The 16769-nt window shown below is 38.6% G+C and overlaps 1 protein-coding gene across 1 annotated transcript in view; it reads right to left on the bottom strand.

The window, feature by feature from the left end:
- SOS2 (SOS Ras/Rho guanine nucleotide exchange factor 2) overlaps positions 1-16769 on the bottom strand; it is a 100970-nt gene that overhangs the window by 83325 nt on the left and 876 nt on the right. The gene's annotated exons all lie outside the window — the stretch shown is intronic.

The raw sequence follows: 16769 nt of genomic DNA, 5'->3' as shown, positions 1-16769 counted from the left end.
TGAATGTGGGCTCATATGGCTTGAGCAAAAAGCTCGCCAGCTTGGACCCAAGGTCGCTGGCTCGAGCAAGGGGTTACTCCATCTGCTGAAGGCTCCCAGTCAAGGCACATATGAGAAAGCAATCAATGAACAACTAAGGTGTCACAACGAAAAACTGATGATTGATGCTTCTCATCTCTCTCCATTCCGTCTGTCTGTCCCAATCTATCCCTCTTTCTGACTCTCTCTGTCCCTGTAAAAAATAAATAAATAAATAAATAAATAAATAAATAAATAAATAAATAAAATTTCCTTGATTGGAATGAAATGGCATGTGATCTGTAAGTACTTTTCCATACAGGAAAGCCATTAGCCTGTAAATTCAAGTACAGGCTAGATTAATGGTTAGCATACTTATTCCAGTGGCAGAGCATTTGTAAGTCACAGTTCTCTTAGCAGAACATGAAATATTAAGATACTTACATTTCATCACAGTAAGCAGTAATGTTAGTATAAGTAATTATATAATTTTAAACTAAAGGCCCATGTTTGTAAGAGAAAACAAAAAAGTACCATAAGCTATTTTCCCTGTAAAACTTCTGTATCTCTTGTTCATGTATTTTACAATGTTCCACTACTCACTAGCAAGTAAGCTGCAACAGGGACCACAGACTTAAGAAAAGTTTATGAGAAAAAAATAAAATTGAAAATAAAGTTAATATTGGCTTTTTTTTCCTGAGGACTGTGAAAAGATCACTATTACTAAATATGTTTTATTCAGTCAAAGTTTAAGACTACTTGAGCCAAATACCCCAACCTTCAGCATGCTATCAAAGTACCATGTATGTGTACTTTTTTTTATTGAATTCACTGGGGTGACTTTGGTTAACAAAATTCTACAGGTTTCAGGTGCACAGTTCCACAACACATCATCTGTACACTGCATTGTGTGTTCACCACCCCAAGTCAAGTCTCCTGTCACCATGTATCCCCCTTCACCCTCTTCTATCTGCCTTCAGCATGTGTCCTCCTGGCTTGAAGACCTGCCTGACAAGGTGCCTGCACTCATGCAGTAATGCAGGAGCTCCTTTCCCACCTCTCCTTCACAACTGCCCTTCTCCCACTTCACTGGAGAAAGGCAGATCTCTTATTTCCTATGAATCTCACTATTTTGTGTTGCCCTGGGGTGTAATAAAATAAAAAAGAAATTTCAGGGCACTAAACAAAGAGACGATTATAAGTATTTTTCATTTAAGTACCTTGCTTCTTCCATCTCTTAGTCCAGCGATTTTCAACTACTGGACTACAAGAATTTCTAAAACATGCAATACCTGACTTTTTAGTCAGGGGCACTGACCTCTTTTCCCTTAAACTGTCAAATTAAAAAAAAAGACAACAGCTAACACAACAATCAATAGCCGTCTGGTGTGAATGAATCAAAATTTTATCTACTTTTGCCTAACCTGTGGTGCTGCAGTGGATAAATCCTCGACCTGGAGTGCTCAGGTCACTAGTTCAAGGCCCCTGACTTGCCTGTTAAGGTACATGCAAAAAGCAACTAGAGTTGGTGCTTCCCACTCCCCCCACCCACTGCCCCCCTCTCTCTCTCCTCCCTCTAAAAATCAATAGTGAAAACCTTAAAAAATATATTACCTATTTTTGCCCTGGCCAGTTAGCTCAGTCAGTTAGAGCATCATCCCGTAACACCAGGGCTGTGGGTTTGATCCCCAATCAGGGTACATGAGAAGTAATCAACGAATACACAACTGAACAGAACTAAGCAGAATGAGTTGATGCTTCGCTCTCTCTCTCACACTCTCCCCTCCTCTCTCTCCCAATGGAAAAAAAAATATTTTTAATTTAAAAAAAAAGAAACACTAAAGGCAGTATTATTTTATTTCATTCAGGAGAAAAAATGCAAAGCAAGTTTTCATACCTTATCTATCTTACAATTAGAATTCAGAAGTGAGATAGTTGGCATGTGACATGTCATACATTCATTAGAATTGAAAAATTAGGCCAGACGTCTGAAAGAAGAGAAATATGATTAGGCTGGTTAACTCAACAATTAAAACTGACCCTGACAATTAGGTCATGTGGTAGATATCTTCCATAAAATGATATAATGAAATATCACTCCTGTGATCAGGTTACTGTATATTGTGAAGGTTACTAAAGTCCCTAATCAGTTAAGGCAGATTATCCTCAGTGGGCCTGACCTAAATCAGGTGAGCCCTTTAAAAAGGGTCTAGAAGTGTGAGACTTTTAAAAAACAGCAACAGATGCATTCCTGTTGGCCTGGAAGAAGCAAACTGAGTTATAGGAAGAGTCACATGGCAAGGAATGGTGGCAGCTTGTAGGAGCTAAGGGCTCAGATATGGAACTACAAGAAAATGAATTTGCCAATAACCACATAATCTTGGAAGACGACCCTAAATCTCAGATGAGACTGCAGCCCCAGCCAAAAAAACCTTTTATTTCATCAGTGTGAGACTCTAAACAGAGAACCCAGCTAGCCAGGTTGTGTCTGGACTTACAGAAACTAGGAAAGAGTACATGTATTATATTAAGCCACTAAGTTTTTGATAATTGGTTATGCAGCAACAGAAAACTAACACAATAAGCTAGATCTGCATCTCCAATGATTCAATGAAAATATATTTAAAGAATGAGTTAAGGTAAAACACATTTTATCAACAAAAATTGCCATGGCTAAGGTGTACGATATATTGGACTAAACAAAGTACCTCTAACTAAAAAAGTGAAAAGTAACATTTAAAACTATTCATCATTTGACAAGGCCTGGAAAAGCTAAAAAATAAAATAGTGAGTAATTCTAAAGACCAGGGAACAAATTATTTTACAAGTCAGATGGTTTCCAATTTTTTGCTTTAAACAAAACTGAAGAACCTAACTCAATTGCTGGCTGATAGATCATTAAAAATAACTTTTGATAGTTCACAGTATAAATTTTGGCATATATTTGAAGAAAGTTTTAAAAATGAGCTTGACTGCTTTTAATTTTTTTCTTCTATTTATGTTAACAAGGGTTGTCAGGACTTACATCTACAGAAACGGAAAACAGGAACAGAACCAATGCTAAATCCCGCCTGATTCATGATGGCAAGACACTGTCTCATTCTAGCAATAGGTAATCTTCACCCATTAAACATAAATGTAAACATAATGCAAACAGCTACATAAATATCACTGAATAATGTTTTTTCAATAAAGCTTTATGATTATTTTTCAAAATTTATGATATTCATGGGTTTTTTGGGGGGTTTTTTTGTATTTTTCTGAAGCTGGAAACGGGGAGAGACAGTCAGACAGACTCCCGCATGCGCCCGACCGGGATCCACCCGGCACGCCCACCAGGGGCTACGCTCTGCCCACCAGGGGGCGATGCTCTGCCCCTCCGAGGCGTCGCTCTGCCGCGACCAGAGCCACTCTAGCGCCTGGGGCAGAGGCCAAGGAGCCATCCCCAGCGCCCGGGCCATCTTTGCTCCAATGGAGCCTCGGCTGCGGGAGGGGAAGAGAGAGACACAGAGGAAGGAGGGGGGGTGGAGAAGCAAATGGGCGCTTCTCCTATGTGCCCTGGCCGGGAATCGAACCTGGGCCCCCCGCACGCCAGGCCGACGCTCTACCGCTGAGCCAACCGGCCAGGGCCGACATTCATGTTCTTTTGATCAACTATGGCCTACTAAGAATTCAACCCAAAGGAAAGGTTTTAAAAAGCTTTATAGTCATTGGGGAAATTTTTAAAGATTTAATACACTTTTCTGTGGTTGCAAAGTATAAATACAAAGGAAAAATCAATGAAAGACTATTAAACACAAAAATATTATATTAGAATATAATTATGGTCTTGGCTGGTTGGCTCAGTGGATAGAGCGTTGGCCTGGCATATGGATGTCCTGGCTTTGATTCCTGGTCAGGTCACACAAGAGAAGTGACCATCTACTTCTCTTTCTCTCTCTCTCTCTCTCTGTCTCTCTCTCTCCCTTCTCTCCCTCTTTCCCTCCTGCAGCCAGTGGCTCCACTGGTTCAGGTGTTGGCGTGGGCACTGAGAATAACTCCACTGGAGTGCATCAGTCTCAGGCACTAAAAATAGCTCAGTTGAATCAAGCACTAGTCCAAGACGGTAGTTGCTGGATGGATCCCAGTGGGGGCACATGCATGCAGGTGTCTCATTATCTCCCCTCCTCTCACTTAAAAAAATATATATATAGCCTGACCAGGCGGTGGCACAGTGATAAAGCATCAGACTGGGATGCAGACAGGTTTGAAACCCCAAGGTCGCTGGCTTGAACACGGGCTCACCCAGCTTGAGCATGGGCTCACCAGCTTGAGCGCAGGGTTACTGGCTTGAGCGTGGGATCACAGACATGACCCCATGGTCACTGGCTTGAGCCCAAAGGTGGCTGGCTTGAAGCCCAAGGTCACTGGCTTGAGCAAGGGGTCACTCGCTCTGCTGTAGTCTCCCGGTCAAGGCACATATGAGAAAGCAATCAGTGAATGACTAAGGTGCTGCAGTGAAGAATTGATGCTTCTCATCTCTCTCTCTTCCTGTCTCTCTGTCCCTATCTATCCCTCTCTCTGATTCTGTCTCTGTCTAAAAAAAATAAAATAAATTAAAAAATATATAGATAGATAGATACATATATAATTACACAGAAGTGGAATGATAAGTTCACAGAAAAAAGAATATAAAATTTCAACTTTTAAAAAAGCACTTTGTCATATATATGTTAAAAAGGATGGATGGTGAATATCAAATTACTATGGTACTGATTTCACTGGATACATTTAAAAGACTGATGAAACTGTTTTATATTAAAACATCAGTATTTGCCTGACCTACGGTGGTGCAGTAGATAAAGCCACGACCTGGAATCAGACATTGCCAATTCGAAACCCCAGGCTTGCCTGGTCAAGGCACATGTAAGAAGCAACTACAACCAGTTGATGCTTCCCGCTCCCCCTCCCCCACCCTTTTTCTTACTCTCCTCTCTCTAAAATCAACAAATAAAGTCTTAAAATAAATAAAACAAAACATTAGTATTCAGAACACAAAATTATATCCTCTGCAATTATTTGAACTTGATGAAAATTTTTAGATGTCAACATAAAAATGTGTGAATTTTTCAAAATTCTTTTGGGTATACATAGCAAAAAGTTAGAAAAAAATGTTAGAAATTCCTTTTGGGAGAAAGACTCAAGACTCAGCGTTGATTAGCTGTGAGCCTGATGTGAGAAAGAGATGATGAACAGATTTCTGACTATAGAACTAAGCATATCACTTATCCTGAAGATGTGGGTTTACGAAAGATGATAATAAACTTGGATTGGCTCATATTCTTAACATCTACATAGGAATGACCAGGAAACAGGGGATTTAGCAATTTTTGACAGGCCATAAGAGGTGCCTTCTTCCCTTCTTCAAGAAGATAATGGTTGCTTGCCTGAAGACTTAAATGTGGTAAAAGGTCCACTCTTGTTTTCATCTTCAAAAAGATTGTAGGCAGAAGAAACAGCAAGTACAAAAGCCCTAATACTAGAAGATGTCTAAGTGTTATAGGTACAAGGATGCCAGTATAAAGCAAGAGTAAAGCAAAAAAAAAAAAAAAAAGACATAATCAATTAAGTCAGTGAGGTAAAGGGAGAGGGAGGCAGCAGCAGACTGTAGAGCAGAGGTCCCCAAACTACGGCCTGCAGGCCACATGCGGCCCCTAGCCCATTTATCCGGCCCCCACCACACTTCCAGAAGGGGCACGTCTTTCATTGGTGGTCAGTGAGAGGACACAGGATGCGGATGCCACAAAGTGCAGCTTCGCTCACGTACAGTACTACTTCCGGTGACGCGGGACGCAGGCCTCATGGCTCCGGAAGCGTATCATATCACTTGTTACAGTTAGCAGTGACAAATATGGAACCAGACATTGTCCATCTCATTAGCCAAAAGCAGGCCCATAGTTCCCATTGAAATACTGGTCAGTTTGTTGATTTAAATTTACTTGTTATTTTAAATATTGTATTTGTTCCCATTTTGTTTTTTTACTTTACAATAAGATATGTGCAATATGCATAGGGATTTGTTCATAGTTTGTTTTTTTTTTGTTTTTTTTTTTACAGAGGCAGAGATAGACAGGGACAGACAGACAGGAATGGAGAGAGATGAGAAGCATCAATCATCAGTTTCTCGTTGCGCGTTGCAACTTCTTAGTTGTTCATTGATTGCTTTCTCATATGTGCCTTGACCGTGGGCCTTCAGCAGACCGAGGAACCCCTTGCTGGAGCCAGCGACCTTGGGTTCAAGCCAGTGAGCTTTTTGCTCAAACCAGATGAGCCCGCGCTCAAGCTGACGACCCTGGGGTCTCGAACCTGGATCCTTCCGCATCTCAGTCCGACGCTCTCTCTACTGTGCCACCGCCTGGTCAGGCCATAGTTTTTTTATAGTCCGGCCCTCCAATGGTCTGAGGGACAGTGAACTGGCCCCCTGTGTAAAAAGTTTGGGGACTCCTGCTGTAGACAGGGCTTAGAAGGACTTTCACTAGTGTTCTGAGAAGCACTGACAAGAGTTCTAAACAAAGGAGTTACATGATCTCACCTCTACTGTGTTGAGAAAAGACTGTATGGGACAAAGGTAGAAGACAGGAGACCAGTTAAGAGGCTATCTTAATACTTCAGGAGACTGACTGGTGATGATGACTTGGTCCTAGGTGGTAGAAGTGGAAGAGTAAGAAATGGTAATTGAATATAGCTATAATGTGAAGTAGAGCTAAAAGGATTTACTGACAGATTAGATATGGGTTATAAAAGACAGGATTCAAGAATAACCTTTTTTTTTTAAACAACTACAATGATGGAGTAGTCACTTATTGATATGGGAAATACTACGAAAGTATTAACTTTGGGGGAAAGAGAAGGAGTTCAATATTGGTTGAGATTCCTATCATTAAGGTGACCAATCATCCTCCTTTAGGGAGGACAGTCTTTCCTACTAAGTTCCGTCCTCTCTTGAAAAGTGTCCTCCTGCATGTTCTCCTTTTTGATGTTGGAAGACTAATCTGTAAATGTTCATATTTGATTGATGCAGTGTCGACCCATTGCATGTGATGTGATGTATTTGTATTTGACATGACGATCCTGACTATCCGTCAAGGATCAGTACAGTGCAGTACAGTGTGGTAAGACGCGATTATGAGACCCCTACGCTCTGCATGGGAGACCTTGAGAGTGCGCGATATACTGAGCATGAAAATGGCTTTGTGTACTTCTTACTGAAACACAACACGGCACGTACAACATTGTAGACTCACGATTATTTCTTTCTCAGTGAATATTTAATCAGACAGGTAAGCATAATTCACATTTTATTAATTCATTATCTATTTAATAATTTCCAAATATGTGTAATTTTATTTACAAGCATTTTCCTGAAATTCGAGTTTTAAAGTGGAACTCTACCCTGAAACCATATCTATTAATAACGTATTTTGATTAAATAGTTGCATAAAACAGATGTTTTTTAATTAGAACATGATAAATACACCCAATTATCACTCCAAATTAGTGGTTCTGTTTGATATTTAGTTTTGTTAATTTAGCTTCCAGAAAATTCGCCTACCATGATGTAACGTTTTCAGTTCCTAATGTGCTTGCATCATTCGTGTAGCTCTATATTTTATTTTTAATTTTAAATTTCATTTAAGGGATGGAAAAATAAAAAGAGAGAAAATGCCATTTCAAAGATAAACTGAAAAAGGAATTTCTATTCCTCATATCAAAGAAAGGTACCATTGTTTTCTGCAATATTTGCAGCAGAGAATTTTGTATTACAATTGGGGGCAGAGCAGCGATAACGAAACACTTGACCACCAACAAACATAAGCAATCATTGATGCATCAGCTTCCAGTTGTAAAGCAACAAGTTTTTTTAAAATTTCAAATTATTCTGAAGATGAAAAACAGTTGGCTGCAATGGAGGGAACATTTGCATTTCATACCATAATTCACAAAGTTTTCTTAGTATGGATTGTACAACTAAATAATTGAAAAATATTTCACAATGCAAAATTTTCATGTGCCAGGACAAAATACTTACAGAGGACATGGAAACTGCAGCATTTGTAATGATTTTATCTGATGCATCAAATCATAATGAAATTAAATTGTATCCGATAAGAGTAAGATATTTTAATGTTATCAAGGGCATTCAAGTAAAACTTTTAAATTTAGAATCCATTGAGGGCAAAACTTCTGAAATTTTGTCAAACCATCTATACAGAGTAATAAATGAAAACAATTTGAAATCCAAAGTTACTGCACTAATAGCTGATAATACAAATATGAATTTTGGTGGGCGAAGACGCAAAGAGGTGAATAATGTGTATGTAAAATTACAAGAGTTACTCCAAAAGAAAATACTAGGAATAGGTTATAATGCACATATTTTGTCAAATGCAATCAACACAGTGTCATGTGTCATGCCAATTGATGTAGAAGTAATAATAACCAAAATTTATTTGCATTTTAGTCGTTTTACTGTTTGTGTTGCTACTTTAAAACAATTTTGTGAAGAAGCAAATATTGAATACAAAAAACTTTTAGGATATTCAAAAGTTAGATGGCTTCCTCTAACACCTGCTATAGAGCATGTTCTACAATTATTTGAGCCTCTCCGTTCGTATTTTTTAAGTTTAGAGAAATGTCCTAAAATCCTGGAATCGTTTTTCAATAATAAAATATCTGAGATATTAATGTATTTTGTATATAATCAAGCATCTATTTTTCACAAAACAATTCAAAAGATTGAAGGTGAACACATTTCAGCTATGGAAGTTAGTCTTATTTTGAATGACTTTATCCTTCAATATAAATCTCGTTTTGAAGAAAAATTTCTTCCTTTAATTATAAAAATAAAATTGTCAGACTTGAATAAAATCCAGGTATAACAGAAAAGTTTATCAAAGAAGTGCAGAATTTTTACCAGACATGTTTTCAATATATCGAAGAATGGTCTGAAACAAACATCACAGGAAATAACAGTTTTCAATGGTGTTTTTTTACTTAATTGCAAGTATATTGGGCAGATATTGAATCTTGTCTTGAGTTTTTATCTAAAGAAATGCCAGACATCAAAACAGACAATTGTCTCTTTGAAGAAATTAGAAGACTGAAAGTATATTTAAATTCTGAAAAATTAATACAACTGGAAAATGAACACGTCAAAATTGATAAAAAGATGGGTGGAAATATTCAGCCGTTTCAAAACTGAACATATTCCATGTGAAAATTTATTTATTCTTGTTCAATTTACATTGTGCTGCCCTGGAACTAATGTAGAGGTTGAAAGAGTTTTTTCAATTGCTAATGATTTTTGGACAAGTGAGAACTTGAGATTGAATGTTGATACTCTAGCTGCAGCACTTGCCATAAAATTCAATATGAAGAATATTTCTTGTTCAGATATTTCCAATATATCGTTACAAAACGATACATTGACAAAAAATATTCATTCAATGGAAAAGTACTCATTTAGATAATATTATCTAAATGAGTTTTTCTTATATTTATTAAAAATTAATAGGCATATAAGCATAATTACAATATAAAATATTACAAATGTTTTTATTATGCATTTATCATATTAGTATATTATTGTTGCAATGAATAAAATGTTTCTTTTATTTACAATATTGTTTTCTTCAATTTACTTTTGTCCTCCTTTGCATTGTAAAAAAGTTGGTCACCTTACTATCATAAGTCTACTATTTGGACATATGAAGAAAGAAGTTGAATATTCAAGCTCAGGAGAGGTCTGAGCTAAAAATATAAACTGGAAATCACCAGATACTGATCATATGTGAAGCAATGAGGCTGGGTGGGATCTCCAAGAAGTTGACTGTAAACAGAAACAAGAAGTCCAAAAACTAAGCTCTGGGGAGGTCAGTACGGTTACAGTCAGGGAGATGCTGAGGACTCAACAAAGGAAAAGACCTGGATGAGATAGCCAAAGAGGGGGGGAAAGAAGAAAACAGCAGAGTTTGGTGCCCTGGAAATGAAATGAGGAAAGAATTTCAAGGAAGAAGAGATCAACTGTCAAATGCTACTAATGGGTTAACTAAGAAAAAAATTACAAGGTGCTATGTATGTAAGAAGTAGTATTTAAATTTACAAAGTACTTTTTAATAAGAAAACTAGGGTACTGAAAACTACTTGAAAGAAACAATAGCAGTGCTCATATCTAATCTTGATGTTATTTTCATGTGTGGCTTCGTCTCTACACATTAAAATGTGAAGTGTGGAACACTTTATATATTTCAAAAACTTTCTACTTAACTATCATATGTTTTATGTAATAGAAGAAAAGAATTTTAGGTTGTTAATTTTTAACATGACTGCATTAGATAATGCTAAATCCATTAGTTCCATTAAAATTCCTTCCTGATTCAAATATGCAGGCTAAGAGAGAAGATACAAACTACTGTTCCCTTGAAAGAGAGGCCATGGTTAATATAGAAGTCATATACTTGATTTATGTCAAATGGTAACACAGGTAATGTTTTGCATACTCAGCATAAAACACTTTAATGGAATAGCATTGCTCCAAATATACCATTCCAAAATTAAACTGAAATTAGAACACTACTAAATCATGGCTGACAGGGAACTAAATGCAGCCAGTTAAAATGCATCCCTAATACTCATCCAGTTCTGGCTGAACCCCTTGGGTCAGTTTGGGTCATCCTTAGTTTGGAATAGTTCCAAATGACTCCCTGGAGTTCTACTGTTATATTCAGTGGCTTTAGAAAATCCAGCCTGACCTGTGGTGGCGCAGTGGATAAAGCGTCAATCTGGAAATGCTGAGGTCGCCAGTTCGAAACCCTGGGCTTGCCTGGTCAAGGCACATATGGGAGTTGATGCTTCCAGCTCCTCCCCCCTTCTCTCTCTCCTCTCTCTCTCCTCTCTGTCTCTCTCCCTCCCCTTCTCTCTCCTCTCTATAATGAATAAAAAAATATATATATATATAAAAAATAAAAAAAAGAAAAAAAAAAAAAAAAAAAAAAGAAAATCCAGAAGAGGCCACAAAAGGCATAGGATCTCCTATTCGTTTCTAGCTTTCAATTGGAGTGATCTTTGCAGAAAGCAATTTTGATCAAGTTAATCTAACTGTTTCGTTATATAAATAACCCTGTAAGACTTCCTTAACCTGGTTTACCAATGGTCTCCAAAACTAGCTTCATCTTTTTGTGATTTGCTCTCCGTTCTTTAAAACAAGTCACGTTCCTACCTTTCTTCTGGCCACAAACCCTTTTCTTCCCATTCCTTTGTTTGGTTAATTCCTGTAGATCTTTCTGGAAATTATTTACTTCTTTATTTTCTGTCTCTCTGAGGCCTCTCTGCCATAGCCATTTAGAATGAAAGCTTTATGAGAGCAGGAGCCTTGCTACAACCTCAGTATCAAGAACAGTGACTAGTTCCTGGTGCCTGACCGGTGGTGGAAAAATGAAGAGAGCATCAACATGGGATGCTGAGGTCCCAGGTTTAAAACTCCATGATTGCTGGCTTGAGCACAGGATCATTGGCATGATCTCAAGGTCACTGACGTGAGCCCAGAGGTTGATGGCTTGAAGCCCAGAGTCGCTGGCTTGAGCTAGCGGTCACTGGCTTGGCTTGAGAAACCCCACCCCGACCCCAGTCAAGGCATATATGCGAAGCAAACAATGAACAACTAAAAGTGATGCAACTAAGAGGTGATGCTTCTCGTCCTTCTCCCCTCCTGCCTGTCTCTGTCTCTCTCTCTCTCTCTCTGAAGAAGAAGAAGAACAACAACAACAACAACACCTGGCACATAGGAGGTACTCAATAAATATCTGAATACACCCTCCAGAACTCAGCACAATGCTACTTCCTTGACCTTCTTAGGTCAGTGACATCAATTTTATTTTCTCAAAGCACCATACTTTTCTTCTAGGCACCAAGAGAGATCCTGTGCAATCTTCTACAACAGTTCCATGAGACATTGGTATATAGGCAGAAATACTAGAATCTTTCAGATATTACAAAAGCATTTCTGAAACGAAACTCCCCACCCCCTTTTCCCCTGCCTGCTATTAACTAATTCTGACATTCTCTCACATCCCTTAAATTTCAGACAGATACCTAAGAGCAAACTAATGGTTGGGATGGGGAGTCGATATTTAACCTAAATCAAAATTAGACTCAGGAACAAAGTAATTCAACCTATTCTTTCTAGCTTTCTATGACACTTGTAACTACAGATAGTAGGACAACAGATCATTTCTCTTCCACAGCTAGCCTGCTGAAGAGCATCTTACAGAAAAGATATCTACAAAGGAAATACCAGGAACTGAAAAAAAGTATAAGGCATGTTTCCCATATGTATTATGCTTACACTAATTTTCCTCAGTATGCAATCAAATAGCAAATGAACAAAGTACCAAAGGCATTTCAAAGACACAGGTAATAGCTGCATTTACAAATATATCCCACGCTCTTCCCCCCCCCCCCAGTAATATGATAGCTTCAATGTTCTTGAGGAGTAGTGATGAAGGCATTTATGTTTCTAGCTCTTTGAGGTAAGATATACATAATTTAGTAGTAATGTTAACAATGCATGTATTACCCATTAGTAGTGTCATTTTGCTCTGCTTTACCATTTGTAGTTAGTTCTGTATGTATTTAAATACCCAAGGTGAAGTTCTGTTTTAAAAGTTAAAAAACAAAAAGTCAAAGATCACATTTCTATTTCCAAAATTACTTTTCCATCAATGTTCATGTTTCTACATAGTGAATGAATATTTTATTATTTTAATTTTTAAGGTGAGAGAAGGGGAAATAGTGAGGCAGATTCCCCCACGCGCCCGTCCAGAATCCACCCAGCAACCCCATCTTGAGCCAATATTCTTAATGAGCTAAGTATTTTTAGCCCCTAAGGCTGATGCACTCCAACAGAACTATCCTCAGCACTGAGGGCTACACTTGAACCAACGGAGCAATGGGCTGCTGGAGGGGAGGAGGGGAGGGAGGGAAAGAAACAGCTGATCTATCCTTTCTCTTGTGTGTCCTGACCAGGAATGGAACCCAGGACATCCATACACCAGGCCACCAAGCCAACGCTCTATCCACTGAGCCAGCGGCCAGGGCCTGAAATGAATATTTAATGTTGGTTTAAAAATTCCCTTGCCGCCCTGGCCAGTTCTCACTTAAGAAAAATTAAAAAAAAAAAAAAATCCCACTCTAGCCGGTTGGCTCAGCGGTAGAGCGCCCGTCAGATGTGTGGAAGTCGGGGGTTGGATTCAGCGCTCATCTGTTTCTCCACCCTTCCCCCTCTCCTTTCTCTCTGTCTCTCTTTTCCCTTCCCACAGCCAAGGCTCCATTGGAGCAAAGATGGCCCGGGTGCTGAGGATGGTTCCACAGCCTCCACCAAAGGCCCTACAATGGCTCCGGCAGCAACGGAGAAACGCCTCAGATGCGCAGAGCATCGCCCCCTGGTTGGGCATGCCAGGTGGATCCCAGTCGGGTGCATGCGGGAGTCTGACTGCCTCTCACTTCTAACTGCACAAAAATACAAACAAACAAACAAAAAATCCTTTGCAGCCTGACCAAGCGGTGGCACAGTGGATAGATAGAGCGCCGGACTAGGGCGGGAGGACCCAAAGTTCGAGACCCTGAGGTCACCAGCTTGAGCGCAGGCTCATCTGATTTGAGCAAGGCTCACCAGCTTGAGCCCAAAGTCAGTGGCTCCAGCAAGGGGTCACTCTGTCTGCTGTAGCTCCCCCCTCATCAAGGTACATATGAGAAAGCAATCAATGAACAACTAAGGTACTACAACGAAGAACTGATGCTTCTCATATCTCTCCCTTCCTGTCTGTCCCTATCTATTCCTCTCTCTGACTCTCTGTCACAAAGAAAAAAAATTTCTTGCATTTTCTTTTCTTTCTTTCTTTTTTCTTTTAGAGACAGAGAAAGGGGGGGGGGACAGACAAGGATAGAGGGATAAGAATATCAATTCGTCGTTGTGGCACTTTAGTTGTTCATTGATTACTTTCTCATACATGCCTTGACAGGGGCTCCAGCTGAGCCAGTGACCCCTTGCTTAAGCCAGTGACCTTGGGCTTCAAGTCAGCCACCTTTGGCCTCAAGCCAGCAACCACAGGGTCATGTCTATGACCCCACGCTCAAGCCAATGAGCTGGTGCTTAAGCCAGCAACCTCAGGGTTTTGATCCTGGGTTCCTCAGCATCCCAGGTCTACGCTCTACCCGACTGCACCACTGTCTGGTCAGGCAAAAATCCCTTGCATTTTCAAAGTCAACAACAGTGACTTTGCCAAATATATATATATATTTTTGGTTTTCACAAAAATTAGGTGAAATTTGAAAATAAGCAAAAGAGATTACTACGTGTTCTTTAGTCCAGTGCTGTGCTTGAACCTTTGATTGCTCTCTACTGATTAGGCTATTTTACAAATCTATAAGAGTAATTTCGAGATTTTTGTCTGGTACAGATACAAATTCTAATCAATGGAAAAGATAACCCAACTTACTGCTTATATTCCTGTAGAATTTTGTATTTAAACCAACAATCTTACATTCCTTTATTAAACTGCCTATAAATGCCTACCTCCTTAAATTGTCATATGAAGTGGCTTAACATCTTATGAGTTTCCACAATAAGTATGAGTTGAATCAAAACACTAACACATGTGGCAAAAGTAGGTTTCCAGTTGTGAGTACATAAGTCTATTCTTGTATTATTACTTATTAACTATTATATTATTTTCCACACAAACAACTGTAAACCTACCTTTGCCTCGCCCTGTATTTGGTGAATGTCATGATTTTATCTTTCTGAAAATTATACTTTGTTTTAGAGGTTCCACTAAGTGGACTACCCTGACAGAGCCAATTAAACTACACTGCTTCTTTCATACACACATATAGATACTGCTTACAGAACTCTGGGCTCATAAATGCCCTCATTTATATAAACTGAAACCTCAAAGTTTAGAATTCTGGTCTAGATGGTAAGACCTTTAGAGCAGGGCCTTTGCTTTTACTCATCTTTGTATTCTTAGTATCCAGTATGGTGCCTAGTACCTAAAATATGTTACACAAATGTCAAATGAAGGTAGGGTACACCATATGTTCAACAGCAGCAATACCACTGGAGGAGAAAAATCCTATTAGTCTATTGCTGCTTCTACTACTAATGGTAGTAGTCTTTCTAACTATCTGGTCAGCTGGAGGAAGGAAGCCAATCCAGGTACTTTAAATGTGAAGACAGAGCCTCCCCAGAAATGGCAGGAATTCTCACTGTGCAAAGACAAGGGTGGCAGGTATATATCAGAATTTAACACATCCTGCAAAGAAAGAGTAGACCGTGAGTTTAAGAGTTACAACACTTTGCAAGCACTATAAACCTACATGTTGCAATACCACAAACACCCAAATACAACAATACTAGACATAATCTGAATTACTAACAAAAATTTTCCAAAAATATAAAAAAATGGGTCTTCTGTGGGAATAGACTTCAATTATATAATAGTAAATTAATACATTAAACAGAAATTGCTTTTGAATTCATCTCAAAAGATCACATTTCCTTAGAAGTATTTATTCCATAAGTAAAGGACATGCAAGAACTTTGAAATAAGACAAGACAGATTTACAAAGCACCTGAGTTCCAGGAAAACAAACGTAACATAAATGCAAAAGAACAGTCTCACTTGATCTTAGCTAAAAGGTCAAGAAGCAACAGCAATAGACTAGAATTGGATGCTAGTCCTGGCTTTGCTTCCAGTCTAACCTGAAGAAGTAAGTTTGTTATCTGTCCATGAAGATTATTAGGGTCAAAGCTACCTATGGAATAAGTTATGCAACACATACTCAAACACTATTTGCTACCAGAAAGTACTAATATTATATACCTGCATCACACTGCCAACAATATAGACTTAGTAGATAACTGCATTCACACTTCTGTGTGGTCAAAGGGCCATTTACTATCTAAACATTTCCTTCTTTGCTCTTAATTCAGGCCAGAGTTCATTATCACCACTACTCAGTACACTTTCCATTTCTCTTCCCCTCCTTACAGAATAGGGCTGCCCATGGAAGGAAGGTCAATTTGATACTTTAACACCTTGTATGTCAGTGAAACAATAACTGTCTGTCTAGCTGCCTGCCCCTAGTCATTTCCACCAACTTCTTTAAAAAGACATGACTTGGCCCAACAGGGCAATATCTCCTTGTAAGAATTATGAAAAGAATGGAAAATCTGAAACTCTGCATGAGGAATATGGGAATATGTTTTTACCTTTAAAATACACTACTACTTAAAGAAAATTAATGTATAAAGATTTAGTTTTCAAATGCAGTCTTTAAAATTAATGTTTACTTTTCTTTATTATTTTAAAATGTATTCTTGGTTATTTTGCACAAAAGGCTTAGAAGGGGCTGAGTTTGCATCGATGGCATGGAAAGCCCGTGTTCAGCAGGCATATCTTATCCTGCACTCATGTACAGTCTTTAAATTTGTCTTGACCTTAGAAAAGCGTTTATTATAAACATGATAATGTTTTCACAACCTAAATTCACAGAATACTGACAGCATTCACAGGAGAGATGCACCCAAACTTAAAAGATTGATTTCTTTTCCATCCCCGGATTCCAAGTTACACCTTTTCCATCCCCGGATTCCAAGTTCTAAACTGCACCCAGTATAGAAAGTGACCGAATTTTACAGGGGATATCTCTTG

The sequence above is a fragment of the Saccopteryx bilineata genome, chromosome 4 (genome assembly GCF_036850765.1).
Source record: "Saccopteryx bilineata isolate mSacBil1 chromosome 4, mSacBil1_pri_phased_curated, whole genome shotgun sequence".
NCBI lineage: Eukaryota > Metazoa > Chordata > Mammalia > Chiroptera > Emballonuridae > Saccopteryx > Saccopteryx bilineata.
Note: the sequence above shows the minus strand (reverse complement) of the source record. Positions and strands in the feature narration are given on the sequence as shown.